The sequence below is a fragment of the Pteronotus mesoamericanus genome, unplaced genomic scaffold (assembly GCF_021234165.1).
Source record: "Pteronotus mesoamericanus isolate MK-2021 breed Mesoamerican mustached bat unplaced genomic scaffold, CSHL_Meso_final contig_221, whole genome shotgun sequence".
NCBI classification, from domain to species: domain Eukaryota; kingdom Metazoa; phylum Chordata; class Mammalia; order Chiroptera; family Mormoopidae; genus Pteronotus; species Pteronotus mesoamericanus.
This window is the reverse complement of record NW_026555092.1, coordinates 6,114,827-6,137,872: the sequence shown is the minus strand read 5'-3', so window position 1 is coordinate 6,137,872 and position 23,046 is coordinate 6,114,827. Positions and strand designations below refer to the sequence as shown.

Below are 23,046 nucleotides of genomic sequence, written 5' to 3'. Positions count from 1 at the left end.
GGTGGAATTTTCCTACTTTGAATTGAGGAGTTGATTTAGTTTAATCTCCACCCCTACTTCACTTGGTTGCCACCCCCCACCCCCGGGCTATTTACTCCGATTGCGGAAGTAGCTCGGGTGGAGTTCCCGGGACTCTACCCTTGAGTACGTCTTTTGCGTAGCTATTTAATTGGCATTCCATCCAGGCCAATGAAATGCCAGAAACCCACAGGAGGGTGGGGCAGAGGGCCAATCAGGGTCTTTGGCGGGGTGTGGCTGCGTTCTGGGGCGGGGAATCGCGTAATGGCGGACGCGGGCCGGCTGACCACGGCTGGGGGCGTATCGCACTGAGGGGGGTCCGGCAGTGTGGCAGCCGGCGAGGTGGCCCGCGGGAACAGATCCCGGGCGGAGAAGGGTGGCTAGTCGGCCTCTCTGCCGCTGAGGGCGACTTCGCGAGACCAGGTGAGCAACAAGTCCCCGCTGGCGGGCCCCTCTGTGAGGCACTGGGCCCGGCCGGGCAGCCCCTCCCGAGTCGCGCAGGTCCTGCGGGTGTGGGAACCTCGCCTCCTGCCACGGACCAGCAGAGGCAGGATGAGTTGTCTGCGCCGTATGGCGTCTTACTCTTCGCTCCTCTCCCCTAGAAGGAGGTGTCCAGGAGATCCCCTCGGGGACTGGAGAGGTCCACGAGTCCGTGATGTTTCTAAAGTGCCCTAACCCGACCTAGCTCTGCCACTACTCGTTATGCGACCTTGGGCAAGTCACTTCCCTCTCTGGATCTCAGTTGCCCCTTTTGCAAAGAGGAGGCTTTGCAGGCAGATGTACATGAGTTGGATCCCAGATGTTGTCTGAGATCTTGGGCAAGTTCATCCCCAGGTGGAGCCTCAGTTTCCATCTACTGGCCATGAAGGAATTCAGGTGCTCTTTCAAACCCCTGGCCTGCCTGCTAAGTTGCCAAGCGGTGGCTGGGACTGTGTGTGTACCTATGTGTACAGGACGGGACCGCAGAGTAATTTGGCGGTACCTGTGTGTTCAGGATGGTACTGCAGAATGAGAGTTGGCTAAATGGGCTCTTTGACGAAGGCTTTTGATGGACCCTAGACTATGATGGAGTGATGACTTGGTTCTCCAGGATCCTAGGGCCTCTGAGATGGGGAAGTTTTATATAGTTCTCCATAAAGTCAGAAGAGGAAGGAATCCTTGGAGCCTTTTGGGGCTATGATTGAAATTTAGGCCCAAAAGAATTCAGGAGGGTAAGTAGGAGGAGGGAGAACATTTATGCTGCTCCTACTATGTGCCAGACCTTGTTGTGGCATGTTTTCATTTAGTTTTTACAGCTACTCTTGAGAATTTACACATAAGGAAACTAAGTTAAGGAGTTAAGTAACTTGCTCAAGGTCAGCCAGTAAGGTGAAGAACTTACCAAGGATAAGGTGTTTCCTTTGAGACTCATTGGACAAGGGGGAATTCTCTGTGCACTTGTGAGAAGTTTGCTTTGTCACATGTTGGGGGAGGGGTCTGGTCCCAGACCCTTCTGGGAGACAGGCAGGGTCTTGGTCTCCCCCTTTGTTCAGTCTGTGAGTTGTAAAGGATCATTTCTAAATTGTAGAAGTCACTTAAGAAGGATGTTAGAACTTCAGAGAGTTCAATTTGAATCCTGGCTGGCTGGCCTACAGAAGAAAGTTCGCCAACTATCATTGGTGTGTAGACTTGACGCTTGGTTCAGAGTGGTGCCGGCCCAGTAGCGTTTTCTCCTTCCTATGAAGGCCAAGTTTCTGGGGGGATGGGAGAAATGTCCCATTTGTTGGTTCAAATTTCTTTGGATTCCTGGAGTAAAAGTTTCAATAGCCTGCATCTGACTAAGCATGTTTCTTTGTGCTCTGTTTCTACCTCTAGCTGAGTGAAGATTGTGGACCTGGATTGGTAGGTAGTTGTGTACTATAAATTGCAGCCCTTAATTTTTCTAAATCTTGGAGCTTTTGGTTAATTAAAATGGTAGGACCGTCATTGTGTATTGTTCTGATATGTCAATGGAAGGGAAGAAAATTGGAAGAGGAAGTTGCTGAGAAAGAGGGCGTTTCTTAGCAGTGGAGCCAATATATATTTCTTTGTTTGAAATTCTAAAACCAGAAAGCAGCAACTGAAGGAGGAAGGAAACTCTTCTTCCTGTTCAAATATATTAAGAGCTGTCCCTGTTGCTGTCTCTGTACCAGACTCTGCTTTCACAGAAAAAATCAACTGTAATTTACTCAATGCTCAGAAATTGTAATCTGGAATAAAATAATTTTAAATCTTAAACCCTCTGAGAAAAACTTAAAAAAAAATTAGAACATTTTACTGCATATATTACTTATCAATGGATGATTCTTTTTCTCAAAATAATTAACCAGTTGCAGTCTTTGAGTCTATTTTAACGCAGATTTAAAGAAGTGCATTTTAGCCCTGGCTAGTGTGGCTGAGTGGATTGAGCATGGGCCTGTGAAGTGGATTGAGCAAAGGATCACTGGTTCGATTCCCAGTCAGGGCCCATGCCTGGGTTGCAGGCCAGGTCCCCAGGAGGGGGCATGTGAGAGGCAACCACACAGTGATGTTTCTCTCCCTCTTTTTCTCCCTCCCTTCCCTTCTCTCTAAAAATAAACAAATAAAATCTTTAAAAAATATTAAAAAATAAATAAATCAGTGTATTTAACCTAAGAGGAATTAATCTGGGTATTGGATGATGCAGATGTCACCACCACTTGAAAAACACATAATGATGTGTTAGGTTATTGACATTTGTTAAGTCTTTGTAATGCTTTATTTTATAGGATTGTGTATTGTGAATAGTTGTTAAGACAATGAGTTTTTATTGCACGTGAAGATCTACCTTTATTCTCAGTATTGGTTATATTTTCTGTATAAGATTTAGTTTTCATTAGTATACCAGTCCACAGTATCTTGTGACTCTACCACCCACACACAAAGTTCTTGGGGCCATGGGTATTTCTGAATTTTGAATTTTTTGGATTTTAGAAATGAAATATAGTACATGTACTGTCGTTATGTAACATCCCAAAGAGGCCTGGGGTAGCACCTTGTAATCAAACACATTTCTGTAGTAAAATGTCAGAATATTCGTACCAACTGGGATAAATACTATAAATAGATTCATGTCATTTCATGTCAGGTTTTGCTGCTAAATAAATAATGAAAAACTTGTTTTTTGCAGCCTTTTGGATTTTGAAACTGAAGTTAAAAGATTGTGGACGTCTGTGGATAAATTTATATGATGACAAGAACAATTACAAGAAAAAATACTGTAAACCAAACTAATTTCAAAGTTATGGGTCCTGAAAACAGTATTAGATAGAAGTTTTGTGGGGTTTTTTCTTGTTTCTTTCATATAATAATCTTATTCTAATTAATATGTACAAATTTGCATTTTTCATCAGTACCAAAATTTACGTTTTAATATCCTCATTGGTCCCTGTTTTAGATGCTTGACTGATAGTCTATACCCCTTTTATTAAAAGAGTAATTTTTAGTGACTGTGCTCCTCTTTGTATAGCAATTAAGAGAATTATACCTTTTCCATATAATTCGGAGGAAGACTTAATCAGGTGAAGATCTGTAGATTCATGTTTGCAGAATTTAAAGCTGACGTTCCCTTCAGGGTAGTGATTCGTATAAAACATCACAGCTGGATGGGATTTATACCAAAAAATTTTTGTTTTAATTTATGAAGCCTCCACAACTTGCACATCTTGAAACAGAGTTTACTAAAATATTTTTAATATTTTGGAGTATTTTTATTTAAGTATATGCTATATGAGAAACGAGTTTACTAGCCTTACGAATTTGGGTGATTTCTTTAAATGGCCAAAGACCTCTTAAGTTTACAAAAGCTCAGTCTGCTCTCTACTTTTCTTAGACACTCTAACTATAGACTGAAGTGACTGGTATTGTTGGAGATTAAAGAATTCTCCTTATTATTTAAATTTATCTATTGATTTTAGAGGGTAAGGGAGAGAGAAGGAGAAAGGAACATTGATTTGTTGTTCCACTAGTTATATATGCATTCATTGGTTGCTTTTATTTTGTTTTATTTTTTTGGTATGTCCTCTGACTGGGGATCGAGCCCCCCAACCTTGGTGTATTGGAACCACGCTCTAACCAACTGAGCTACCTGGACAGGGCTAAAGACTTTCTAAAAGAAGCTCCATGACTGCATGAATTTGAGAGATCCTGGACTTTAAGATACCACACGGCCACCTGATTTGAGGGCCTCAGTTTATTCTTCTACTTGGGTGTCTCCACAGTTCCTGAGAATAGTACTGTCACTGTCTGGAAGGTAGAAGGGGTGTAGAAAGGCATCCCAGGAGTTGCAGGTGGAGTCGGTATATGATTAGACTAGGGAATAGGAGCAATTCTTATCCAGATTACTCCATTTTCTTCTATTTCATAGGCACAGATAATATTGTAAAAGGATAACAAATTACGGGACTAACATCCTATTCCAGGTCTGTTGTGATTGTGAATAAGTTGTTCAAGAGAAGAGCTGGGTCTTATACTTCTTTTTTATTCTGCGATGCCTAAAGGTCAGGGCACCAAACTTGTCTTACATCAGAATTTTTCATTTAAAAATATTCATATCTGGCTTGGGAGCTTTGATGTCAATGCGCAACCAGGGTTGAGAACCATTGACATAAGCACATTGTAGATGCTCAACAAATACCTATAGATTAATTTACTATTGATCCTGGCATGAATTAGGCAGGGTGGAAGAGACTCCAGACTTTTTGATGAAGTAAAGTAGCTTTCCAAGATACCAACGCACATCTAACAGTTGGCAGATCTGGACCCACAGTCAGTGCATTGCTAGCTACTCTGCCAGCATTACCACCCTGATTTTGTGACCTAGGCAGGATTAGTCTGTATTAACAGGCAGATCAAAGTTTTGTTTACCTCTTGGGTGGTGGCCTTACTAAGATCTATTAGGGTAACAGTTGCTAAACTAGGAATAGGTAGAAGTGTAAGAATTGTTGGGAATTTGGATGAGGGAGGTAGACTGCTGGACACCAGTGATGTCAAGGGAAGAAATATGGAAAGTTGTAATTTGACTGGGTCTCCAACACAAGACACAGTGTATGGAACATAATTGGTGTTCATAGCTTTTTGTTGACTGAAGAAATGAATGGCTGTTTGTTTAGAAAGAGGCGTGTAAGCTGTGAAATAAGCTGCCTCCTACTCATCCTTTAGAACTGAGCTAAGATGTCATCTATTCCATGGAACATTCCCAGGAAAAGTTGCGTGACTCCCTTGTATGTTTTCTCCTTCTGTAAAGTATGTATCAGATTATCAAATTTGATATAAGATAAATTACATAACTCTTTTCCCTACCTGCCTGTGAGCTCCTTAAGGGCCAGACTGTATTGGTTTATTTTTGTATGATTGGTGTTCAACATGCAATGAAATGTGTAATAGATGCTAAATTTGGCCTGTCTTCTTCATTCTTGTAGTCTTCTTTTTCTTCCAATTCGTGGTCTTTTCAGTTTAAATCAATGAACATTTATTATTCTAAGAGGTATGTCTGTCTTGGACCTTGGGATAGAGTTTCTCAACCTTGGCATTATCGACATTTTGGGCCGGATAATTCTGTAATTGTGGAGGGCATTCCTGGGCATTGTAGCATGTTTAACAGCATTCCTGGTCTCTACTACCCACTACTTGTGACAGCCAAAAATGTCTCCAGATATTGTCAGATGTCCCCCGGAGGGCAAAATTGCCCCCTCTTTAGAACTACTAAATCAAGGGTAGGGTGGTGTATGGTCATAGAGGGAAGTGAGTATAAATGTCCTCAGGTACCTAGTGCTCATATTCCTACTCAACAAATACATATTGATTAATTTATTCTTGGTCCTGGTATGAATTGGGTAGGGTGGAAGAGGCCCCAGATTTTTTGATAAAGTGGTTATTACAGTCCCTTGTCTCTGACTTTTGGATAAGAAAGAAAAATGAGAGAAATCAGGAGGTGGCAACCTTACAGTGGCCCCATTATTCTGTGCAAATTTAAAAATTTGGTTTAAATATATTAGAGCAGTAGAGATAGTTGAATTACTTATGCAGACAGGTCTTTGTAAAATCAATTTCTACTACTGATTAGATGGAGTAAAGAACTACTAAAATATTACTCCCTTGCATAAAAGACATTTTCAGAAAAGCTTATAACTGAAACGTTTAATACCTTAAGGATAACCAGCATTGGTTTTATAGAGAACTTGCCAGCAATTGTCAGGATTCTTTGTTTATTTTTTAGCTTCATGGCTAAAACATACCTTTTGATGTTCCTGCATACTTTATAACTCTAAAAAACACATCTAGCCAATGGGCATGTTTTTCTAAGCTCAGTATTTTGTGTGGTAGGTAGATTGGTCAAGGCAGGGTCCTTGTTCCCTTTGGCATTCATAAAGTGATGATAAGTTGGTACTAACATTTGGGGACTTCACTCTCCTTTGGCCAACCTCCACAAATAACATTATAATCATTCATGTCTCAGTAACCATTAAAATGAAGTTGAATAAATGGGTTTTTTTCCTGTTCTCTTAGAGGTTATGAACGGTACTCTAGAAAATTCAAATGTATAGTTATGAATGGCATCTCAGAATAGTTACCATTTATGCAAATGAAACACTCTTCTTAATTTAGAAACCAAACAATTGAATTTGAAAAGAATAGAAAGAAGAATTGTTGAACACTTGAAAAGGAAATAATGTTCATATATAGAAGTATCTTAGAAAAATTTGCTCTTCATCATGATTTCCACATGCTAATAAAGAAAAAACAGTTTGAGATTGATGGGAGTGGCTATTAAACTTTGCCTGTGATACTATTTTTCGTTATTTTTCTTTTTTGTAAAATACTGAAAAGTCTGAGACATTCTCTTAGTTGTTTAATTCTAGTTGAACAAAATTAAGTTTCTTAGTTTTAGAATATAGAAGACCTTTTGGGAAGAAGCAGTGGGTCAACTTAGTTCCAGTTTGAGTGAATATATGTGTGTATGTGCACATTTACATACTTATACATATAAATGATAGTGACATTTAAATTTTGTAATTGTCATAATAAAGTAAGAAAAGCAATTCTTTCACTCTGAAGCATTTAGAATTGAGACCTTTTTCTCCCCTGATAATGCCATTGTTCTAGTAAGTAACTCTGTATAAAACTTCCTCTCAAACCGTATCTTGAAAAATTGTTTAGCTGTATAAAAGAAGGTTTTATGTCATGTCCATGCATGTTCCTGTCTATTTATAATTGAGAACTGTAAGTAAATTTCCCTTTGTAAGAATACTCATAGTCTTTAAGGAATAGTATTTCTGATGCCAAAGATATCTGTGGAATTATGGGAAGTATAAGACCAACTTCTCCCCTTCTTTATTTTCAAAGCTCCAGTATTCATTGGGTGGTAATTTGCAAAGCACAGTGCTCCCAGTTTGATCTATACCATTATTAGTCAGTCCTTAGCACTTGAGATAAAATATATTATATTAGTACTTACATTTTATAGATAATCAGGCTCAGAGAGGTTCAGTAACTTCCTTAAAGTCACTTCACTAATAATGGATTCGAGATTGAATCCTGTCTTTTTTAATGAGATTTTTTAAACTTTACATTTACATTTAGTGAAAGCCATAGAAATGCAAATATATAATTAGGTCAGTTTTGACAAATGTAAACACATGTGTAGCCAACACCCCAATCAAGAGATAGAACATTTCTGTAACTCTTCAAAGTTTTATCATACTCCCTTCCAGTCAGTCCTGTCTTATAGGCAACCACTGTTCTGATTTCTGTCTTCACATATTAATTTTACTTGTTATTGACTTATACAATATGCACTCTTTTATGTCTGAATTCTTCTGTTCAACGTGAAGTTTTTGAGATTAATCCATATTGATGTATATATCAGTATGAACCCAAATCTTTTGATACATATCTAGAGTTTTTTCCAATAAATGGTAGCTTCTAATTTGCTTATTCTTACATCGTATCTTTTTTTTGCTTTGGTACGTGCATGTAATTTGCTTCCCTTTTCTAGTATCCTAGATTTACTTCTTCTTAAAATCTCTTTGAAATTACAGGAGTAATACATGCTCATTGCAACAAATTACACAGTCAGAAGTGAATAAAATTTCCTCAGATTTATTTTTATTTCTACCTTTTTCCAATTATGAAACAAATGCTCTTTGTTTAAAAAAAAGCCATATTAAAAAATATGAAGCAGAGAATAAGAATCACCCATAATCCCACCAGTTAGCATTTTGATGTATTTTCGTCTTTCTCTGCACTCTGTTTACCATAGCTGAGACCATAGTTTAGGAATTTTTAGACTTCCTTTCTTAAATTTGTCACATCCTCATTAATCAGTCCTTATTTCAATGTTTATGCTTGTGGCCACCCTAAATCTGAGTAGCTGGCAGTGACCTTGGCTGGGTTAGCTGCATCAGGCAACATTTTTAATACTCAACTGTACACCCCTTTATCACTAACCTCATTCTTATATATCCAACACCCATTACTTGCCGAGTAGGAGGCAGTATAATTCCGTGGTTATGAGTATAGATTCTGGAGTCCATCCATTTGGGTTCAGATGTTGGATGTTGGCTTCTCTCCTTACCAGCTCAGTATATATCGTTGGGCAATGACTCTTAGCCTTTGCTTTCTCATCAGTAAAATGGGAACCTGTTTAATTTTACTTTAAAATATAGAGCATATCTCAAAGGGTATTGGAAGGGTTAAATGGTATCATTACTTAGTCCAGTGCTCAATAAAACTTAACAGTTGTTTTAAATTAAGAAATGGCATAGTGGGTCCCCTAAAATTTTGGTCTGTTGTACCAGCTGCTGTGGCTCAGTGGATGGTGTGCTGGCCTGTGAACCAAAGGGTTGCCAGTTCGATTCCGAGTCAGGGCAGAAGCCTGGGTTGCGGGCCAAGTCCCCAGTTCAGGACATGCGAGAGGCAGCCAATCAATGCGTATCTTGCACATTGATATTTCTCTCCCTTTCTTTCTCCTTCCCTTCCCCTTTCTCTAAAAGTAAGTAAATAAAATCTTTAAAAAATTTTTTTGACCTTTCTAGCCTAGATTTTTACTGCTTGGGGAAGAGGGATGAAAATGTCAAATTCAACATTTAGGGCTGTATTGCTCAAAATTCATAATTTCTTTTAGGAGTTTCTTATGGGAATGTTACCTATGAATTTATCTAGACTGTCTTTGAATTATTTTTTCTTACATTCTTTAATCCACATCTGAGTAATGAGTTTTAGTACTTTATTTACTGTATTGGGTAGCAAACTATTATTTTTTTATTTGTCCTAATAAAAGCAGTAGCTCCTGGGTAGTATGTGTATACCATGTGACAAGTAGTGTGTGTGTATATATATCCCCATCCTCACATCCATCCTTCAAATTAGTCATTATTTACAAATGAGAAAAGTGAGGGTCAAAGAAATTCAGTAATGTTAATATGCCCAAGATCCTATAGCTAAGCCCACTGGGACTAGAACTTAAAGCCAGTCAGCTCCATCCCTTCTTTTCTTCTTTCCTCTCTCCCTCCCTCCCTCCCTTCCTTTTAAAATAAAACTTCTGTCTTATTCCTACTGTCTTTCTGATTCTAAAACTTGGGCCTAAATTTTTTTTTAAAGATTTTATTTATTTATTTATTTTTAGAATGAGGGGAAAGGAAGGAAACAGGGAGAGAAATATTAATGTGTGGTTGTCTCTCATGTGCCCCCTACTGGGAACCTGGCCCGCAACCCAGGCACATGCCCTGACTAGGAATTGAACCAGCGACCCTTCAGTTTGCAGGCTGGCACTTAATCCACTGAGCCACACCAGCTAGAGCCTGGGCGTAATTTTTAAAAAACAATATACTTTATTTAAAAAATACATACTTTTTTTTTTTTTAAAGGTAACTAAGTTAGAAAAAGCTAAGAACTATATTATTTTACTCATATGTGGGATACAAAACTGAAACTCACAGACACAGGCAAGAGTATGGTGGTTACAAGAGGAAGGGGGCCCTGGCTGGTGTGGCTAAGTGGATTGAGTGCCTGTCTCTGAATTAAAGGGTCATTGGTTTGATTCCCAGTCAAGGCACGTGCCTGGGTTGTGGACCAGGACCCCAGCAAGGGGGGTGCATGAGAGGTAACCACACATTGATGTCCCCCCCCCCCTTCCTCCTTTCCTCTCCCTCTGAAAATAAATAAAATAACCTTAAAAAAAACCCAAGATGGAAGGGAGTTGGGAGATAGTGGATAGTAAAGGTAAAGAGGAGCTGAATATATGGTTTGTAGTGGTAGATGTTTTGACTTTGGGTGGTGGGCACACAATGCAATATACAGATCATGTATCATAGAAGTGTATACTTGAAACCAATATGGTCCTATTAACCAACATCACCGTGTAAATTTAATAAAAAATAAAATAAAATATATTTTATTGTTTTTTTAGACTTTTGGTTTATAAAGTTCTAAGATTTGATACAATCTCTACTATTTCACACCCTCTTTGTTTCATATTAAAGTGTCCTTTATATAACTCTTTTTAAAAAATCTATATCCATGTAGAAGCTCGTCTGTCCTTTGGTCTTTTTGGATACCTTTCCAGGTCTTCTCTATTTTACCTTGTTTTGTACTATGATGACCACAACTGCACATTCTATTCTAGGTACAGATACACTTTGGTTTGTACAAGGGCAGGATAATATGTTCTGTGTTTCCAAAGCTTTCATAATAACAGCCAGCGTTTTGTTGCCTTTTTGTAGCTGTATTCAGGGTAAGTCCGCGGACTGGGAAACACTTTTCTTGTAATAGGTAGCTCTGGAGCTCATCTGATAATTATAGTTTGGATTATTTTTCCACGTGCATTACCTTATTTTTGTCTACATGGAAGCTGTTTTCCACATTTCTCAACATGCAACTTTGTACCATCATATTTTTAGCTATTGCTATAGAGTTACCTGCAAACTGAGAAGATTCACTAGTTTTTTTCTAGATAATTTCTAAAAATGTTACTTGTGATAGGTTTCATTCAGCATCAATCCCCGGGAGATCCCTTTATTCATACATCTTTATCTAGAGAAAGGACTATATCAGAACCCTTATTTCTGTTTCTAAATTAATTTTCTGGGGGAAAAATTAGCCTTCTTAAGTCAAATTTGCTGTTTTCAGTAGCTTTTGGAAGGTTTTTTTTCTTTTTTATTCTGTCTATTCTTATTGTATCATGTATCCTCTTACTTCAGGTATGCATATATGTTGCCTGAAGCCTTGTAAACAGTAGGTTCTCTATAAGGCTTTGTCATATTAAATGATCCACAATAGAGCCCTTGCTGGGTAATTCAGTTGGCCGGAGTGTCATCCACATACACCATGGTTGCAAGTTTGATCCCCAGTCAGGGCACATACAAGAAGCAACCAGTGAATGCATAGATAAGTGGAACAACATGCCCTGGCTGGTGTGGTGAGTGCCGGCCTGCGAACCAGGGGGTTGCCGGTTCAGTTCAATTTCCAGTGTAGGTCATGTGCCTGGGTAGCAGGCGGGTCCCCAGCGGGGTGCGCGTGAAATGCAACCATACATTGATGTTTTCCTCTCTTACTCTCTCTCTTCCCCTCTCTAAAAATAAATAAAAGCTTAAAAAAAAAGTGGAACAACAAAATCGATGTCTACGTGTGCCTTTTCCTCCCTTTCCCCCCTTCTCCTCTCTCTCTAAAATCAATAAGTAAAAAATAAAAAAAAAGATCTACAATAGGATAATGCCCAGTATGAGTTTTTAGTTTAATGTTCAACAAACTTATTGAGTACCTGCTATGTGCCAAATACAAGGAATATAATTCAGTGACTATGAGAGGCAAGGTACCTGCTCCCATGTACTTTAAGGAGGCTTGGACTGACAATAAACAAATGAACATGTAAATTAGATGTTTAAAGATTATAATAGGTTACAAACAGTGTGCTATAATAGAGAGTAGTGGAGGAACTTAGATTAAGATGGTCAGGAGAGGCTTCTTTGAGAAGGTGAGAAACTGAAACTGAAGAATGAATATGAACTAGCCAAAAGAAGAGATGAGGAAAGAGACTTCCATCGTTGAACAAACTCTTAAGGGCAAAGATATTTCAAAGCTTTGTAGGACTGATAGGAGTCTAATTTTTAAGTAAAGTGGGATGTTTTGAAAAGTTTTTTTGAAAATTGATGTGCTTGGAGTTAAAAAAAAAATCCTTTTTAATGCACTATTTCAAGCACACATAAAAGTAAAGAAAGTGGTATAATGAACTCCTATGTATTTATCTTCTAACAATTGTTAACTCATGACCAACCTTTTTTCTAGTACCCTTTCTCATCCCCTGACATTTTTTCAGCAGTTAATGTAACTATTATTTATTTTTTCCAGCTTTATTAAGATGTAATTGACAAAAACTGTATATGTTTAAGGAGTACAGCATGATAATTTGATATATGTATACATTGTGAAATGATTATCACAATCAAGTGAATTAACACATGCATCACCTCACATAGTTATCATTACTAATGTGACTTTTATTTAAAATTATCTGACCTATACAACTCTAGCTGTTTAAATATTTGAACTAACAGTGCTTTTATTTTATTTTTAGAACAGTTTTATTGAGATTTGGCATACAGCAAACACCATACATTTAAAATGTAAACTTTAGTAAGTATTTTTAATCATTGATTTTAGAGAGAGGAGGAGAGAGAGAGAGAAACATTGATTTGTTGTTACACTTAGTTATGCATTCATTGGTTGATTCTTGTATGTTCCCTGATGGGGGATCAAATCTGCAACCTTGGCATATTGGGATGGTGCTCTAACCAACTGAACTACTGGGACAGGGCCAACTTTACCTGAAGTTTTGATATATGTATATACCAGTGAAACCACCACCATAGTCAAGATAATGAACATATCCATCACACTTAAATGTTCCCTGCTGCCCTTTTGTAATCACTACCTCCTTTCCTGTTGCCTACCCCAGTCCATAGGCAACCACTGATCTGCTTTCTATTACTATAAATTAGTTTATATCTTCTAGAATTTTATATAAATGGAATCATACAGTATATCCTCATTGTAGGACATACTGGTGTCTTTCATTCAGGATAATTATTTTTAGATTCATCCACTTTGTTGCAAGTATCAGTAGTTGCCAAGTGGTAATCCATATATGAATATATGAATTTGTTTATCTGCTCACCCGTTGATGGACATTAGGGTTGCTTACAATTTGGGGCTATTATAAATAAAGCTGATGTGAACATTTGTGTACAAGTCTTTGTATGGACATTTCTTCTTGGTTTTAAAAATTGAGATACAATTATATGTCAAACCAGTTTACCCATTTAAAGTGTGTAGTTTGGTGTTTTTTAGTATATTCACAAGGTTGTGCAACAGCCATCACCACTGTTTAATTCCAGAACATATTCATCATCCCAGAAAGAAATCCCATAACTATTAGCAGTCATTCCCCATTCCTCTCTCCCTCCTGGCCCAAGACAACCATTCATCTACTCACTGTGTTTATTTGCCTATTACATTTCATAAAAATTCAGTCATACAACATGTGGTCTTTTGTGATTGGTTTCTCTTACTTAGCATAATGTTTTCAGGGTTCATCCATATTGAAGCATGTGTCACTGCTCCATTCCTTTTTATGGCTGAATAGTATTCCGATGTATGGATCATCACATTTATTTATATGTTCATCAGTTGATGGGAATTTGGGTTGTTACCACTATAAATATTCATAAACACATCTTTTTTTGTGTGGACAAACGTTTTCAATTCACATGAGTATATACCTATGAGTGGATTTGCTGGTTCTTATAACACTATATTTGAGGAACTGCCTGTTTTCCAAAGTGGCTGTACCATTCCACCAGCAGTGTATGATTCAGTTTTTCCTCATTTTCACCGATATTTCTTATCTGTCTTTTTTTTAATTTTAAAAAAGATTTTATTTGTTTAGTTTTAGAAAGGGGGGAAGGAAGGGAGAAAGAGAAGGAGGGAAACATTAATGTGAGTGAAAAATATTAGTTGGTTGCTGAAACTGCAACCTAGGCACGTGCCCTCACTGGGAATTGAAATGGCGACCTTTCACTTTTGTGGGACAGTGCCCAACCGACTGAGCCACATCAGTCAGGGCTCTTATTTGTCTTTTTAATTACAGTTATTCTAGTGGGTTTGAAGTGATATCTCGTGTTTTGATTTGTGTTCCTCTAATGACTAATGATGTTGAGCATCTTTTCATGTGTTTGTTGGCTGTTTGTGTATCTTCTTTGGAGAATGTCCCAAAAGTAAACGTACAAATACAATTAATTTTTGTATATTGATCTTGTGTTCTGCTACTTTGGTTCTAAAGGGGTTTTTTTGGTGGATTTTTTAGCATTTTCTATATACAAAATCATGTTATTTGCAAATAGAGTTTTACCTCTTTCTTTCCAATTTCATGTATTTTATTCTTTTTCTTGCCCGATTGCCTTGGCTACAACCTCCAGTATAATGTTAAACAGAAGTGATGAAAGAGGACATCATAGCCTTGCTCCTGATCTTAGGGGAAAAGCCACTGTCTGATTTTGACATCAGAATAATACTGGTCTCATAGAATAAGTTCATACATATTTGCCTTTATTATTTTTCAAGCGCATCTCAGACCTCATTTTATTAGTAAATATTTCATCATATATCTCTCAAATACAAGTATTTCCCCATTGGAACATAATTATACCAGCATTGTCACACCCCAATATCTTGAAATATTTAGTCACTTAAAAAAAAGTTTTAGACTTCCGGCCAGGATGGAGGCGTAGGTAAATACACTGCTTCCTCACATGACCAAAAGAAAGACAACAAATTTAAAAACAAAAAAAAAACCCCAGAAAGGCCAGAAAATTGAACTGTATGGAAATTCTACAACCAAGGAGCTAAAGAAGAAACATCTATCCAGACCAGTAGGAGGAGCAGAGACGGGCAGCGGGGGTGGAGAGGATGTGCAGCAAGGTGACAGCCGGTGACTGGGCGGTCCTACACCAGAGGAACGGCTGGGGAGCAAGACAGACCACACAATCCAGGGTTGCAGTGTGGGAAAAGAAAGCCTCACACTGCAGGTTTTACCTCAAAACCTCTGGAGGTAAAAACTGGTGGGGGTTGCGGTGACAGGAGAAGCTCCCACTTCACAGGAGAGTCCATTGGAGAGACCTACAGGGTACTAGAACATACACAAACCCACCCACCTGAGAATCAGCACTAGAAGGGCCCAGTTTGCTTGTGGGTAGTGGGGGAAGTGACTGAAAGCCGGAAGCATTATTCCCTCTAGGGCCCCTCCCCCACACATAGTGTCACAACTCAGTGCTTGGATCTCTTGCCCTGGTGAATACATAAAGCTCTGCCCCTCCCAACATAACAGGCAAGCTAAGACAAAGAAATATGGCCCAAATGAAAGAACAGATCAAAGCTACAAAAATAGAACTAAGTGATGAACAGATAACCCATCTGTCAGAGGCACAGTTCAAAGCACTAGTAATCTGGATGTTCACTGAATTGGTTGAGTATGGTCGCAAAATGGAGGAAAAAGCAAAGGCTAAACAAAATGAAACAAAGAAAAATATACAGGGAACCAGAGTAATGGTAAGGAATCCGGTACTCAAATCAATGATTTGGAGCAGAAGGAAGAGAGAAACATTCAGCCAGAACAGAATGAAGAAACAATAATTCACAAAAATTAGATGAAAAATTAGATTAGGCTTAGGAGCCTCTGGGACAACTTTAAACAACCCAACATCCGAATCATAGGGATGTCAGAAGGAAAAGATAAAGAGCAAGAAATGGAAAACTTATTTGAAAAAATAATGAAGGAGAACTTCCCCAATCTGGCAAAGGAAATAGACTTCCAGGAGATCCAGGGAGCTCAGAGAGTCGCAAAGAAGTTAGACCCAAGGAAGCGCACACCAAGGCACGTCATAAATAAGTTATCCAAGGTTAAAGATAAGGAGAGAATCTTAAAAGCAGCAAGAGAAAAGGAGTTACCTACAAAGGAGTTCGCATAAGACTATCAGCTGATTTCTCAAAAGAAACCTTGCAGGCAAGAAGGGACTGGCAGGAAGTTTTCAAAGTCATGAAAAGCAAGGACCTACATCTAAGATTACTCTGTCTAGCGAAACTCATTTAGAATGGAAGGGCAGATGAAGTGCTTCCCAGATAAGGTCAAGTTAAAGGAGTTCATCACCACCAAGCCCTTATTACATGAAATGTTAAAGGGACTTATCTAAGAAAAAGAAGATAAGAAACTGAACAGTAAAACAGGGGAGGTGGAGGGGGCAGATGGGGGAAAAGGTACAAGGAATAAATAGCACAAATAGGTACAAAATAGGCAGGGGAGGGGTTAAGAATAGTCTAGGATATGGAGAAGCCGAAGAACTTGTTATGTGCAACCCGTGGACATGAACTAAGGGGCGGGGGTAATGTTGGGCAGTGGGGTGATATAGGGTGAAAGGGAGTAAAGGGGAGAGAAAAATGGGACAACTGCAATAGCATAATCAATAAAATAAAAAAGTTTTTAAGTGGGGGTGGGAGGAGGGTGTATATAATAGGATTTCCGTTTTGAAAAGATTAATCCAGTTGTTGCAAAGAAAATGGATTATCTAGGGGTAGGAATTGATGGAGGGTGAGTAACAGAAGGCTGTTATGAAATCCATTTGGTGATGGAGACTTCAACTAGGTTGGTGTAAAAAGAAATGGAAAGAAGTGGATGTATTTTGTATAAATTTTGATGATGGATTAGATATGTAAGACACGGATTAGCATGCTTTCCTTCTGGAAACTTTTCTTACCTTTTAGGACGAAGCATTGGTCTGATTCTCCTTCTACCTTCCTTGATGCTTCTTTCAGTATCACTCTCCAAATTGTGTTCTGACCTTGCTTCTCTGTTTGTGTTTTTTTTTCTTTTTAAAAAATTGCTGTTGGTCTTTTGTTTTTCTAAAATTGATATTAGAGAATGGGGGAAAGAAAGAGAGAAATACTTATTTATTGGTCCATTTATTTATGCACTTATTGGTTGCTTCATGTATGTGCCCTGACCGGAGATCAAACCCGCAACCTTGGTGTATCCTGATAATGCTCTAACCAGCTGAGCTAGGAAGCCAGGCCTGTGTGTGCATTTGTATTGGGAGCTCATCTTCTCTCTCATGTCTTTAACTACAGCTTCTATGTAGTAATTCCAAAACCTGTATTTCCACCTCTGAACCCCAGTCCCAGAATTCTTTTTTTTTAAATTTTTATTATTTTTTTAATCCTCACCTGAGGACATTTTTTCATTGTTTTTAGAGAGAGAGGAAGGGGGAGAGACAAACATTGATGCAAGAGAGAACCATCTGTTGGTTGCCTCCCATATGCACCTGGACCCAGGATTGTACATGCTCAGACTGGGATCGAACCCACAACCCAGGTATGTGCCCTTACCAAGAACTGAACCCTCAACCTTTTGGTTATAAGACAACACTCCAGCCAACTGAGCCACACTGGCCAGGGCCCAGAATTCTTTTTAAAAAAAATATTTTTTTTATTGATTTTAGGGAGAGAGCTGGGCAGGGAAGGAAAACATCGAAATGTTCCACTTACGCATTCATTGGTTGCTTCTTGTATGTGCCCTGACCTGGGATCAAACCCACAACCTTGATGTATCAGGATGGCACTATAACCAACTCAGCTACCTGGCCAGTGCCCCAGAATTATTTTTTAAAAATTAAAAGATAATTTTTCTGTTGCTGTTGACATACCATAGTCCCCAAATTCTTTTTTTAATAAAGCATTTTAAAGAGATACCTGAGTATTTTATTGATTTTTTTTTTTAATAGAGAGAGAGATATGGGGGGAGGGGAAGAGAGAGATTTGTTGTTTCACTTATTTATGCATTCACTGGTTGATTCTCGTATGTGCCTTGACTGGGGATCGAACCCACAACCTTGGCATAGCAGGAGGACACTAACCAACTAAGCTACCTGGCCAGGGCCTGGTTCCAGAATTCTTATTGGATCACACCACCAAGCTATCCCTTTTGCATCTCAAGCTTTTCATCAACTGTTTGCTTTTGAGAACTAGTGGTGAGATTGGTACAGCTTGTCGTCTTGCTTGGGAGATATGTTTGTAGGTTTTACGGATGAATTTTATACTTTCTATACAAGTTTCAATGATGGAGCCTTTGCTTTTCTAAGAAAGATACTTAGCACACTTGGGCAGCATTTTTCTTTAGGACCTTGGCTTCCTCATAGGTTAAAATGTGAAGGGTGAGCCTTTCTTTTGCCGGGTGAGCCTTTCTTTTGCCCGCTGTCCCCCACTGCTCCCCTCCCTCCCGTGACTTGCTACCCTTTATCCTGACGCACCTGTTTGTATTCATTCATTCACTCAGGACAGGCATAGGACTGCCAACATACCAAACATTGGCTCCACTATTTTCCCAGTTCATTCAGATGTAAAGTCTTAGTTACTGTTGACTTCCCTGAATTCCCTATCTCTTTTCATGCCAGGAAACTCTCAGGTCCCTCCCTGTCCTTTTCTCCCAGTACTCCAGCTCAGAACTTGGGTTACTTTTTGCCTTGATTGTTATTCCTACTTCCAGTCTCCCTTCCCAGCTCCATTCTGTTCTGTGCTTAAGTGGAATGTATAGCATCTTCCTAAATATTCTATAACCTATGACTCCATTTGTGTGACTCTCCTCATTTAATGACTAAAGTACAGACTCAGCTTGATATTTAAGATTCTCTGACCTGGCCCTACTTGTCTTTCTAGCCTTGCTTCCCACTACTTTTGCAATACTGTACTCATCTTTGTTCCCCAGAAATATCTCATTACATTTCTGCTCACATTGTCCATCTTCGATAAAATACTTGTCTCTGCATGTCCAAATTCTGCCTATTTAAAAAAAAATTATTTATTGGCTCTGACTGGTGTGGCTCAGTGGGTTGAGCATGGTCCCACAAACAGATGGGCCGCCAGTTTGATTCCCAGTCATGGTACATGCCTTGATTGCAGGCCAGGCCCCCAGCTGGAGGTGTGTGAGAGGCAACTTGATGGATGTTTCTGATCAGTGTTTCTCTCTCTTGTTTATGTCTCTCTCCCTCTCTTCCCCTCTCTCTAAAAATCAATAAATAAAATCTATGAAAAATTTTTTGAATTTATTGATTTTGAGAGAGAGAGAGAGGGAGAGAGAGAAACATCAGTTTGTCGTTCCACTTATTTATGTATTCATTGGTTTCTTCTTGTATGTGCCCTGAGTGGGGATCCAGCAGCAACCTTTGTGTTTTGGGATGATGCTCTAACCAGCTGAGCTGCCCGGCTAGGGCCCTGACTATTTCTAATGCCCAGTTATATGACACTCCTCAATGATGCCTTCTATGATTTATTTAATCAGAAGTAAACCATAACTTGGTTACTTTTACTTTTCTTGTCTTTCCTATATGCTGAGCTCCTTAACAGAAATTACCTCTTATATCTCTATCCATCTACAATTTTAGGGCCTTTGTACTTAGTAGTTAATAAATATTTGTTGAGTGAGATAATATTGCAGATATTGTTCCTGGAGGCAGAAAACTAGATTGAATGACCTCTTGAGGAACTAATCAACCCCATGATTTATTTTCATAGATTTTTGCAGATTCAAGAGCTGAAAGTGTCCTTATAGATAAACTTTTTCTTACTAAAAAAATTATATAAATTTTCAAAGATACACAGATTCAGAGAGGATGACATAATGAATCCCTGTATTGCCATCACTCGGCTCCCACTGTTGTCAACTCTTGTTTCATCTGTGCCACCTAGACTGTTATCCTCACTGGAAGTTTTGAGACAAATCCCAGACATCATATTATTTATATTGTAAATAATTTCATTATGTAGCTCTAAAAGATAAAAGTTAAGTACACTTTTAAAAAACCCATAAATAGTGCCTCATCAAATATCCAGTTAGTGTTCAGGTTTACACAGTGGCTTTCTCTTTCTCTCTCTTTCCCTTCATCCCTGTCTCCCTTTGTCTGTAAACATTTGATTTATTTGAATCAGCTTCCAAAAACCGTCCATACATTGATTTGGCTAGGTTCTCTTGACTCTTTTTTCCCTTGTATTTTGTTGTTGTTGAAGAAAGCACGTTGTTCTGTTGTTCTGTAGTTTTCTCATTCTGGATTTCGCTATTTGAATTTCTGTGATTCATTTATGTGCTTCTATCCCTTGTATTCCCCATAAACTGCTTGTTAGAAATAAAGCAGTATTGTCTAATAGAAATATTCAGGCTTCAAATGAAATTTAAGTTTTCTGGTAGGCACATTATAAAGGTAAGAAGAAATTCATTTTTATAATATTAACCCAATAGTTGCAGACTATTATCATTTCAACATGTAATTAATATAAAAATTATTAATGAGATATTTTACTTCTTTTTAGATTTTACTTATTTATTTTTAGAGAGAAGGGGAGGAAGGGAGGAAGAGGGAGAGAAACATCAGTGTGTGAGAGAAACATCGATCTGTTGCCTCTTGCATATGCCCCAACCGGGGAGTGGCCCACAACCCAGGCGTGTGCCCGATCAGGAATCAAGCCAGTAGTGACCTTTCCTTTTGCAGGATGATGCTTAACCAGCTAAGCCACGTCAGTCAGGGCTACATTCTTTTTTTATAGTAAATCTTTGTGATGTGGTGTGTGTTACAGCACATACCAATTCATACGAGCCTCATTTCAAGCCGTAAATACCTACAATGTGCATAGTGGCTACTTGTCAGACAGCACAGCTCTAGAAGCTTGACCTGAACCAGGTTCCTGCTTTGCCAGTAATACCGGTACTTTGTAAGTGGTGTTGTATTCGTCCATCATGAGGCTTATAATGTCCACATGTCTCTTTTTGTGTTGTAAGTGATCATGGATAACAATTACCTAGATCCTTTATTTCATTCGAAGTTCGCAAAATGATGATATTCTAAATCTATCATTCTTTCTTCATTTGTTAGCTGAAATACTAAAAAAAACCTTTCCCTTATCAACTCTTTCGTAACCCTGAGGTTTGATTTGTGTAGGAAAGGCAGGATAAATACTTGATTCTTCCCTTTTTATTCCTCTATTTACAAATCTTCAAAATAAGTTGGTTCCCTGACATACTCCAAAGGGGATCCGTGAGCTTTCTTTCTTTTTTTTTTTAAAGCAGCATTATGAATTTATGACTTTTAACATATTTGTTATGTTTTAGTCCAATGAAGTTATTCTTACTGGTGTTCAGTTTGTTCCATCTTGGACCAGCGGGAGCCTCTTCAAGTTGGCTCCACATTTCTTTGACATAATTATAGTAGTCTTTGATAGTGTTCCTTACTTTCTAGTATGATAAGATGTTCCATACTCTTCTTGTACTCTTCCTCTCTTTTAATGGAAAAGCTCTGGATCCTTTTAGTGACACATTGTATTTGGAGACCACATTGTTATTGGCTCCTTCACTTGATAAATGAGGAAACTGGAGGCTAGAGAAGTAGAGAGATTTAACCAAGGTCACACAGATGTAGCAACATAATCTGACCTAGAGCCCTAGCCCCTAGTCTGGCTCTTAGCTCTATGGCATTGCTATTTTGTCTTGCTTCCTATACCTAGCTTCTAGGACAGGTGGTTAACTGCATTTGTGCTCCGACTCTAGGCCATCAGGAGAAGATAGGTTTTGTGGGTCATCATTGGAGGTACAATCAGACCTCATTAATTTGGGCTAATTGGGGTAAATCCTAGTGAGTGTTGTATGTTCTTTTTCTTTCGGTGCAGCTGTTACTTTGAGTCATACAGTAGCTGAAACTAGGCTAATAGTGTTACCAGGTTATTTTGTTAGATAGAGGTCCTTGTACCTGGTTTAATGAATAGCTGAGAATGATGTGCAATTTAACTTTAATTGTATGTAAATTAGACTCCTGAAATGCTTAAAAACATCATTAAACATTTCTCCCTGCAATCTTATTTACACTGTTTTCTTAGCCAGCCTTTTCACTATTAGAATGCAGAGGTAAACTTTAGCTCAAGTCTGAATTTATGTCTTTTCAAATGTGTGAAGTTTGTATTAATAAAGTGTTGCCACGAAGTCCAGAGACTTTTATTTATTTATTTACTTTAAAGATTTTATTTACTTATCTTTAGAGAGAGGGGAAGGGAAGGAGAAAGAGAGGGAGGGAAACATTGATTGGTTGTCTCTCATGCGCACCCTGACCATGACCAGGCCTGCAACCCAGGCATGTGCCCTGACAAGGAATCGAACTGACGACCTTTCTGTATGCGGGACATCGCCCAACCACTGAGCCACACCAGCCGGGGCTACAAAGTTCAGAGCCTTTTAGAAAGAATATTTGACAAAGTACAAAGGAAGAGCGTCTGAGAGTCAGACACCTGGCAGTTTCAGCCAATCAGAATACAACTCTTTGGATTTAAAAGTAAGCTGAAATGCGTTTGAGTGGCAAAGAGCTTTCAGAAAGCTTGTTGGCTTTACCTCAAAAGTAGTATCACCTTAGGGCCTCGCTGAGAGATAGCTGTGTATTGAGGGACAGAGGATCCAACTGTGTGAGGGTTGACTGTTGCCTGTTGGCTTGTGGCCCAAAGTAAGTCACTTAACCTCTCCGAGCTTTAGTTTATTCATCTGTAATAAGGCAATTAAAATTGGGAGTGGTAACACATGTTCTTTTTACCTCATGATTTTTTGTGAGATTCAAATCAGCTAATTAATGAAACGATATAGTAGATACTGAATTAATGAGAGATGATATGAAAGTACCTTTTTTAAAAAAAACTATTTTTTTTAAAAGATTTTATTTATTTTTAGAGAGGGGGAAGGGAGGGAGAGAAACATCGACATTGCCTGTCACAGGCCCCCAACTGGGGACCAGGCCTGCAACACAGGTGTGTGCCTTGACCAGGAATCAAGCCAGAAACTTTTAGGTTCACAAGGCAGTGCTGAAGCCACTGAGCCACATGAGCCAGGGTGAAAGTGCCTTTTTAACGAGAAGCTTTGCATGACCT

General features: G+C 38.7%; 1 protein-coding gene across 3 annotated transcripts in view; it reads left to right on the top strand.

Annotated features, from left to right (window-relative positions):
• The first annotated feature begins 270 nt into the window (after positions 1-270).
• The window catches only part of WASF2 (WASP family member 2), a 66,972-nt gene continuing 44,196 nt past the window's right edge, over positions 271-23,046 (top strand). For 2 of the 3 annotated variants that reach the window (XM_054571815.1, XM_054571817.1), the window contains exons 1-2: positions 271-441; positions 17,350-17,470. The gene's annotated coding sequence lies outside the window, so the exon portion shown is untranslated. The remainder of the gene's footprint in view (positions 442-17,349; positions 17,471-23,046) is intronic. The other variant, XM_054571816.1, reaches the window with a different exon arrangement.